This window comes from Galeopterus variegatus, unplaced genomic scaffold, assembly GCF_000696425.1.
Source record: "Galeopterus variegatus unplaced genomic scaffold, G_variegatus-3.0.2 Scaffold5146, whole genome shotgun sequence".
Classification (NCBI taxonomy): domain Eukaryota; kingdom Metazoa; phylum Chordata; class Mammalia; order Dermoptera; family Cynocephalidae; genus Galeopterus; species Galeopterus variegatus.
In genome coordinates this window covers 144,033-153,041 of record NW_007731257.1, presented here as the reverse complement: position 1 = coordinate 153,041, position 9,009 = coordinate 144,033, and the positions used below count along the sequence as shown (strand labels likewise).

The 9,009-nt window shown below is 43.5% G+C and overlaps 1 protein-coding gene across 1 annotated transcript in view; it reads left to right on the top strand.

Moving 5' to 3' along the window:
- AP5S1 (adaptor-related protein complex 5, sigma 1 subunit) overlaps positions 1-3,992 on the top strand; it is a 14,559-nt gene extending 10,567 nt beyond the window's left edge. The window contains exon 2 of the transcript XR_551714.1: positions 3,847-3,992. The gene's annotated coding sequence lies outside the window, so the exon portion shown is untranslated. The remainder of the gene's footprint in view (positions 1-3,846) is intronic.
- The last annotated feature ends 5,017 nt before the right edge of the window (positions 3,993-9,009 follow it).

Here is a 9,009-nt window from a genome sequence, read left to right as displayed (position 1 = left end):
AAAAAAAAAAAAAAAAAAAAAAAAAAAAAAAAAGGGAGGGCTGGCCCATGGCTTACTTGGGAGAATGTGGTGTTAATAACACCAAGGCCATGGGTTCAAATCTCTATGTAGGGATGGCTGGTTAGCTCACTTGGAAGAGCATGGTGCTGACAATACCAAGTCAAGGGTTAAGATCCCCTTACCGGTCATCTGTAAATGGGGAAGTAGTAAATTTACAGTGCAGAAACCTGGGTGACAACCCCTTACCAAGAGATTGAACTAAATATACCAGTAATGGGACAGACAGACAGTGTGTGCCTACTGATGCACAAAGGACACAGCGTCACTTCTGAGTGTCAAAAATACTTCACCCAAATTTGATCAGGAGGTGATCTCAGACAAACCCAAACAGGGAAATTTTGTGAAATATCTGGCCCATATTCTGCAAAAAATATCAAGGCAGTGAAAGGCTGAGGAACAGCTTCAATTTAGAAGAGAGAAAAGAAACTTAAAAACTCAAGGCAGGGCCGGCCTGTGGCTCACTCGGGAGAGTGCGGTGCTGATAACACCAAGGCCACGGGTTCGGATCCCATATAGGGATGGCCGGTTTGCTCACTGGGTGAGCGTGGTGCTGACAACACCAAGTCAAGGGTTAAGATCCCCTTACCGGTCATCTTTAAAAAAAAAAAAAACAAACTCAAGGCAATGTGTGATTGGGACAATGGTGGGACCTGGAATCCACAGACCTTCCAGGGATAAAATTCAGGAAATTCTGCAAACTTGGATGGGGAAAAAAAATGGCATGTTCTTTTTCACTAATCACTAACTGAAGTTAATAGTGTCTTTATTTTAAAAAGTTTTTAAACAGCTTTATAAGGTACAATCGACATACAATGAGCTGCTGTAAGGGTAAATAAAATGAAAAAAATTTTTGTTTATTTATTTATTTATTTTTATTTTTATTTATTTATTTATTTTTTTAAAGATGACCAGTAAGGGGATCTTAACCCTTGACTTGGTGCTGTCAGCACCACACTCAGCCAGTGAGCGAACCGGCCATCCTTATATGGGATCCGAACCTGGGGCCTTGGTGTTATCAACACCACACTCTCCCGAGTGAGCCAAGGGCCGGCCCCAAAATTTTTTGTTTAATAAAGGAGAGGCAGCTGCGTCTCCCCTCACCTTAGGGCATCTCCTTAAAAGCATCATGGGCCTAATCATTTTATCAGGAATTAGGTGGACCTAGTATCCAGATTTTACAGTGCAAGGTCACAGGCCTTCTGTGACCCTTGGAACTCTATTCAGGTCCTCCAAAACTAACTCAGGAGTCTCTTGTGGTGGAGGGGGACAGTCACAAAGTGAATTCATTTGTCTCTGAGGAGATGAGAGACATTTCGATTAGTTTTCTTCTACTTTATAGTGTGAAATGCTGCTCAGACTTTGTAGTCTCTTGTGAAGTACTTGCATTCTTATAATCTGATTGCATTCCCAGTAATAAATTGTGTTTTCTCTTTCCTTTGTATTGGTTTGTAGAGATCCTTTTGTTGGTAGGATTCTCAATTTCCCCAGTACTACATATATTTAAAATGTACAATTTAATGAGACGACATATATATATACCCATGCAGATATCACCACATTAAGACGGTGAACATATCCATCACCCTCCTCTCCCAAATATTTGTAATTTTCTTCCTTTTTAATTGCCAGCCACAAATGACAATGGTATTAGCAGAATCTGAGAGTTGGTTACCAAAAGAAATTACAGATATTTTCAAATCATGGTACAGTTTATACAGATACCTTGGATTAGCACTTATGTATGACACTAATGTTTTATTTATTTACTGAAACTCATATTTGTTTACTAGTTTGATAATTGTATTTCAATGTGAGATTTTTTTTTTTGATAATCCTATGTGTTTTTTTTAATGACCATGACGTTTGCCAGACAGCCCAAGGAGATAACTGGTCCAAACAAGGGAGAGTACTCATGTTCTAAAGAGACAGAACAGCCCCATGTGAAAAACACTCGTGTTCTGCCCTGCTGCAGCGCTTCTATAGCCCAGTCCCCACCTCGCCTCCCTAAAGCAAGCCAGCCAGTGGATGTGTACAGAACTCCACAAATTTTTTTTTTTTTTAAATCCCTATTTAAAGATGACCGGTAGGGAATTGCCATTGTCAGCACCATGCTCCCCCAAGTGAGCTAACCGGCCATCCCTATATAGGGATCTAAACCCGTGGCCTTCTTGTTAGCACCACACTCTCCCAAGTGAGCCATGGGCCGGCCCTCACAAATGTTTTTTTTATTGCCTTATTCTTAATGTGAACAAAGTTCACCAAACATGTGAGGAAAGCCTGCAACACAGAGAGAAACTAAAGCAGCAAAAAATGCTTTCAGACCAAAACCATGCAGGGAACGGAAGAGAGCTTAAAAAAAAAATCTCTCTAATTACTATCCTTAGTAATTAGATTATTAAGATATCACACCCATAAACCAAAGACAGGAACAACAGAGAGCAAGAATATGTTCTCAGAAAACAAAAATATTGCTTACATTAAAAAGTAATTAGAAGGGCCCGCCCGTGGCTCACTCGGGAGAGTGCGGTGCTGATAACACCAAGGCCATGGGTTCAGATCCCATATAGGGATGGCTGGTTCACTCACTGGGTGAGCATGGTGCTGACAACACCAAGTCAAGGGTTAAGATCCCCTTACCAGTCATCTTTAAAAAAAATAAAAAATAAATAAATAAAATGTAATTAGAAGATTTGCAAAATAAAGTTAAGGAACCCAGAAAACAGGACAAAATAAAGACACAGAAAAGATAAGATACAGGAAATCTTGTTGCTTTGCACAAAAAAGAAACAGGGATTTGGGATTTGCAAGCTAGTTCTAGCAGTGGGAAGTATGGTGGGTGGTGTGGACTGGTGTGATTGATTGCCTCAACTTTTCACCCCACCCTTTATTCACACCTTTGCAATGTGGCTTTATATCACCTCCATGAAGAGGTGGATCCTGTTTCCATTCCTCTTGAATCTGGGTCAGCCTTGGGATTTGCTTGGTCCAGCAGAGTGTGACAGAAGTGATGTTGTACCAGTTTGGAGTCCAGGCCCAAGAGCTTTCTCTCTTGGAAACCTGCCAAGCTATCATGAAAACAAGCCTAGCTACCCTGCTGAAGGATGAGAGAGCACGTGGAGCAGAAATGATCCATTCTAGCTGAGCCCATCCTAGGCCAATCAGTTTCCAACAGAATTGGCAACTGACTACAAAAACATGAGTGAGTCAAATAAGACAGAGCTGCCTAGCTGAGTCCAGGCCCCCATCACCAACCCACAGAATTGTGAACTAAATACATGAATACAATTCTGGTCTGTTATATTTTGGGGTAGATTTTTATTCAGTGAAAGCCAACTGATACAACTGAGTCACTGTACCTCCTTATAGGGTGCTTTCCTACATTTTGCAGAAGCTGAAAAGTGAAAAACTACATTTCCCAGATTCCTTTGCAACTAGTTATGAATATGAAGTAAGATCTGATAATTAGACGCTCGATGAGAGATTTGAGGGGCAGTGGCCATCTTCCTGCTGTCACTGCTGCTGACAATAAGGGCATAATGATGAGAGAGGGTCTGGAGCCTATCTCGGCAGCCAGGCTCAGCAATCCTGCTCCCTTTCTCCGGTGTCATGGAGGCTGAGACAGAGCCATGTGGAGTTGGGGAGGCTTCTGTGGCCTCCTCACTTCTGACTGTGGTTGTGATGATGGACTCTTGAACTTGCTCCAGTGGCAATGCCCTGACTGTTGCTCCTCTGACCCCTCTCAGGTTTGCAATGATCTAATTTCCTGTATTAAATTCCTTGCTGTAGAAAAGCTGACCATATCAAGTGCTGGCAAGGAAGTGGACTAGACTGGAGCGACTGGATCTCTCAATACACTGCTGGTGGGAGTGTGATGTGGTCCAACCACTTTGAAGAAGTCTTTGGAAGCCTCTAATAAAGCTAAACATACCCTACTCTATTGTCCATCAATTTACTCCTAAGTATATACCCAAGAGAAATGCGTGCATAACTCCACAAAAAGATTTATATATGAATGTCCATAGTTTTATTCCTAATAGCTGAAACCTGGAAAAGCCCAAATGTTTTATTAAAAAGAGCATGAACAAACAAATTGTGGCATATTCATATAATGAAATACTACTCAGCAATGAAAAAGAACAAATTTCTGATACATGCAATGTTATGCATGATACATACATAGACAGATGCCAAAAACATTGTGTTGAGTGAAAGATGCCAGACATGAATCAATAATACTATGTGATTTGTTGGGCCAACCCCGTGGCTCACTCGGGAGAGCACGGCGCTGGGAGAGCTGAGGCCGTGGGTTCGGATTCTATATAGGGATGGCCGGTGCACTCACTGGCTGAGCACGGTGCGGATGACACCAAGCCAAGGGTTACGATCCCCTTACCGGTCACAAAAAAAGAAGAAAAAAAAAATACTATGTGATTTGTTTATATTAAATCCAAGAAAAGACAAAGCTAAATTATGGTAATAGAATCAGAATAATGATTGGAGGGTGGAGATTGATAAAGAAGGGTGGGTACGAGAGAACTTTCTGGGGAGATGGAAATATTCTAGATTTTAATCTGGGTGCTGGTTATACAGGTATTTACTTAGATAAAAATTAATCAAGTTATACACTTAAGATTGATGTATTCCACTGAGTGTAAGTTATGCTTCAAGAAACAAAACGCTTTCATGCACAAAATATGCAGGGTGATTTCTGTTTCCTGCACTGAAAACCTGATTCCGGGGGATGAGCCCTAGGACAAGAGACAGCAAGAGGAGCTGAGAGCAAAGCAAGGCACCTGAAATATGGCAGGAAGCTGGGACCATGGAGGGATATGGCCAGGGAGAAGTCTCCTGTGTTGGGGGAGGCCTGTGAATTTTAGGAACTCTGATGTCTAACTCTGAAGGTATGTCCTGCCCATGTGCTCATTTCACTGGCATCTTCCCCAGCTCCCTAGTAATCATCTGTTGCCAAGTGGCCTGTGTCAGTGTTTCTCAAGAAGGAAGAGCAGGGTGGCAGTCCCTGGGTGGCAGGCGACCAGGAACACAGTGCCCTGGGGCCTGATGAGGAGGCTACCCTGACCACAGTTGCTGGACAGCCCCAGAAGAGGAGCCAGTTGCAGCTGCTACTGACCCAGGAGCTGACATAAGCCAAGTCCCCTGCTTTGCCTGAGACCCCTGAGGAGTAAGGAAGTCTCAAACCAGACCTCCTTATGTTCCAAATCACTGAATCAGCTCACGTGGCTGGTCAAGACTAGGATTACCCCCAGGATGCCAGAGGACTTGGAGACTATTGTAGCAAACAAAATATTAGAAGAAAAGACACCAGAGTGTCACCAACAGTCACCCCTGGGTGGTGACATTATGAGTACAGATTTTGGCTTCATCAAACATTTCTGTATTTCCCACATTAGCTGCATAAAGCATATATTAATTTTTTTGTAAATAAGTTGACGGACTGAAAAAAAAGTTAAAGAATAACTGTTTAAAATATTATTCAAAACAAAGTTATAAAGGTGGGGACAGTGTTTTGTTTTTCAGTCATGGAGAGTTCCCCGAAGGATGCAGACATGAGAACATGACCCTTTTTGGGGCCCTCTGGTGCTATCTTTGGGCCTGACCTCTGCTCTCTGTGGGGGATACGTGAGCTGGTGGTTGCTGAGTCATCACATATGGGTCACAGCCCTCTTTGGAACACTGGTCTGGAGCCATGGGCCACCTGCCTGGGATGAGCTTTACCAGGGAGGGGTGGCTCCAAAGCTCTCATTGGGGGCAGCCTGGGGCATAGATCTCTCTCTGCACTTGCCCTTCCACTAATAAATGTACTATGGTCAATGAACTGTACCCATGAAATAGGGTGGAATGCAATAAACGATAAAAGATAATATAAACAGCCAGATAGGGTCAAAAGATGATTTCTTCTTTTATAATTTTGACATAATTTCAGACAATACAGTTGCAAAAATACCAAATGTTTACATCTTACAGAACCATAGTACAATGATCAAAACCAGAAAATTACCATTGATAGAATATTGTTAACTAATCCAAAAGCCTTATTCAGATATGTCATTTTTCTATTTCAGGATCCAACCCAGGATTCCACATGGCACTCAGTGTCAGTGTGGTCTCCTTTATTGTAGACCAGTTCCTCAGTCTTTCCTTATCTTTCCTAGACCCTGACATTTTCAAGAGTTACTCTGTAGACCAGCCATCCAATAGAACTTTCTGTGATGATAGAAATGCTCTGTATCCGTGTTGTCCAATATGACAGTCATTAGCTACATGAAAATAGCATTTGAAATGTGGCTAGTGGGGCTCAGAAACTGAATTGTAAATTTTACTTAATTATAATTAAAATAACTACATGTGGCTATTAACTACTGTTTGGGACAGGACAACTGTCAAGTGTCCCTCATTTTGGGTTTGCTTAATGTTTCCTCATGATTAGCTTCAGACTGTGAGCTTTGGATAAGAATACCATAGACGTGATGCTGTGCCCTTCTTTGTCTAAATTTTTAAAAGCTGTTGACAGTTAACAGGAAACCACCTAGTCTAGGAAGCTGGGTTGTTTTAATGCCCTTCAAGGACCAGCAAAGACAGGGAGCCATAGACGTGATGCTGTGCCCTTCTTTGTCTAAATTTTTAAAAGCTGTTGACAGTTAACAGGGAACCACCTAGTCTAGGAAGCTGGGTTGTTTTAATGCCCTTCAAGGACCAGCAAAGACAGGGATGATAACCACATTTGGAATCCAGTCCCCACACTCCCAATGTTCTTCTGCAAGAATTAGATATGAGGCCATTGGAGTTGGGGTGGGTAGCAGGCAGGATTAATTCTTGAATAATCAATGTTCACCCTCTCCTGGCAAAACAAAGCGGAGCTGGCTTTATTACCTGAACTCATACAATTCAGGTGTGATTAAGAACATTTTGTAAATGCTGAAGGTTGTGAAATATCCGTAGGGTTATAAGTACAGTAAGAAAAACCTGAAAAGTGTTCAGACATCTTCCTATGATTCAGTTCGGGAACACTGGCTTTGGAGTCAGGTCTGTACTCAGGCATTTGAGAATGATCTAGGCCAACTCTTAACTCCCCTTTTATCTTTTTTTTTATTGAATCATAATTGATTATACATATTTTGGGGATTCAAGGCTGACATATGTTGATCAAATCAATATTACTAGTATGTATATTGTTACAAATTGTACTTATTCTTTATGCTTCTTGTCCAATCTCTCCCTATCCCCCTCTCCCTCCCCCCTCCAACCACTGATAACCCTAGATTTCTTCTATTCCTTCTGAAAGAGTAATGGTTACTCTGTTGATTGATTGCCTAGATGACCTGTCCAATGCTGAGAGGTGTGGTTAGATCTCCCAATATTATCATAGAGCAGCTGCTGCTTCTGTCACTCTGGAATGGGCTTTGTGGAGAGAGACATCCTCTACTTTTCTTTGGTCTCTGCTGGTGACTCTCCTTGTGTCAATGTACTCCAGTGGCTGGTGGACCATCTGCATGGTGGTTGTGACATCTAGCCACTTTCGTGGCAGCCATGGTTACTGTGGTGGCTGTGGTGGGCCACCCACATGGAGGTGATGTTTTTGGCATGCTCCTTGGCGCTGGTGGTGTGCTTGGTTGTGGGTGGGGGGTCTGGTCCCTGGCTTGTCTTTCTTTTTTTTAAATTGCAGTATGTAGCAAAGTATAACAGCCTTAAGTGTACAGTTGATGTGTTTTTACATATGCTCAAAATTGTGTACACACCACTCACATCAAGATGTAGAACATTTCCACTCACTTAGAAGGTGTGCCTCCCTCCCCTCCCCCAGTCAACATCCTCTAGAGGTAACCAGTGATATGATTTCTATTTATGTAGCTTAGTTTTACCTCGTTTTGAACCATATGTGACTGGAAGTAGATAACATGCACTTTTCTGTGTTTAGCTCCATTAGCTGGGCACCATTTTGTCATGGTGCCCATCCGTTGGGGAGATCCATCCATGTTGTGCATATCAATAGTTCGTTCTTTTTCACTGCTGCGTAATATTTCATGGCATGAGTACACCAAAGTTTGTCTCTCCATTCTCTTGCTGGTGGATAATTGGGGTGTTTCCAGAGTTTGCCTTTTAAGAATAAAGTCACTACAAACATTATCTAGTTTGTATGTTTCTGGATAGATATATATTCAGGAGTGGAATTACTGGGTGATAAGGGTTGGCATATGTTTAGTAAGAACTGTCAAACATTTCCCCAAATCTCTTAAGCACTCTTTAAAACAGGAAGAATAAACCTACGTTACCTGGTTGTGAGAGTATTTAACGGGCCCTCAGGTATGTCTTTAATTCCAGGAACACGGTGTGCACTTTAACCACTGGCCTCTGCCCGAGCCAGGAGAAGGGCGCGGCATACGACAAGCACTGCGGGAGATACCGGTCCCAGACCCGTGGGCGGAAGAGGCCTCTCCCACGTAGCTCTCAAGGCTCACACCCAGCGTGCCCGCCAGCCAACGTTGGCGCGCCTGCCGTGCACCCATCTACCCAGCGGTCCCCCACCCAGATCCTGCTCCAGCGGGCTTAGCACGTCGCCTGGCTAGGCACCACCCATGCCCCTGTGAACTTTGAGTGTCACATTTTATTGAGCACTAACTGTGTGCCAGGCCCTGGGGACGCGAGAGCGAACGACACGAAGACCCTCTCCCCTCAGAGCACCCGGGGGGAGGAGAGGTTGCTTCACGTGGAAGCGGGGGTCGGAATTCCAAGCTGGCCAATGACTCCGAGACTGGCCACCTGTCTGCTTTCTGGCCGGACCCTAGACATCCCCTGGAAGTAGCCCGAGAAGAACCGGGGACGAAAATAATTTGCTCCCCCGCACCCCCAGCAGGAAACTAGGTCGGTCCCACGTGCGCTTCGCAGCCAGTCCCGCGGCGAAACCCAGGCCGAGCGCCCGCCCCGCCCGCCCCC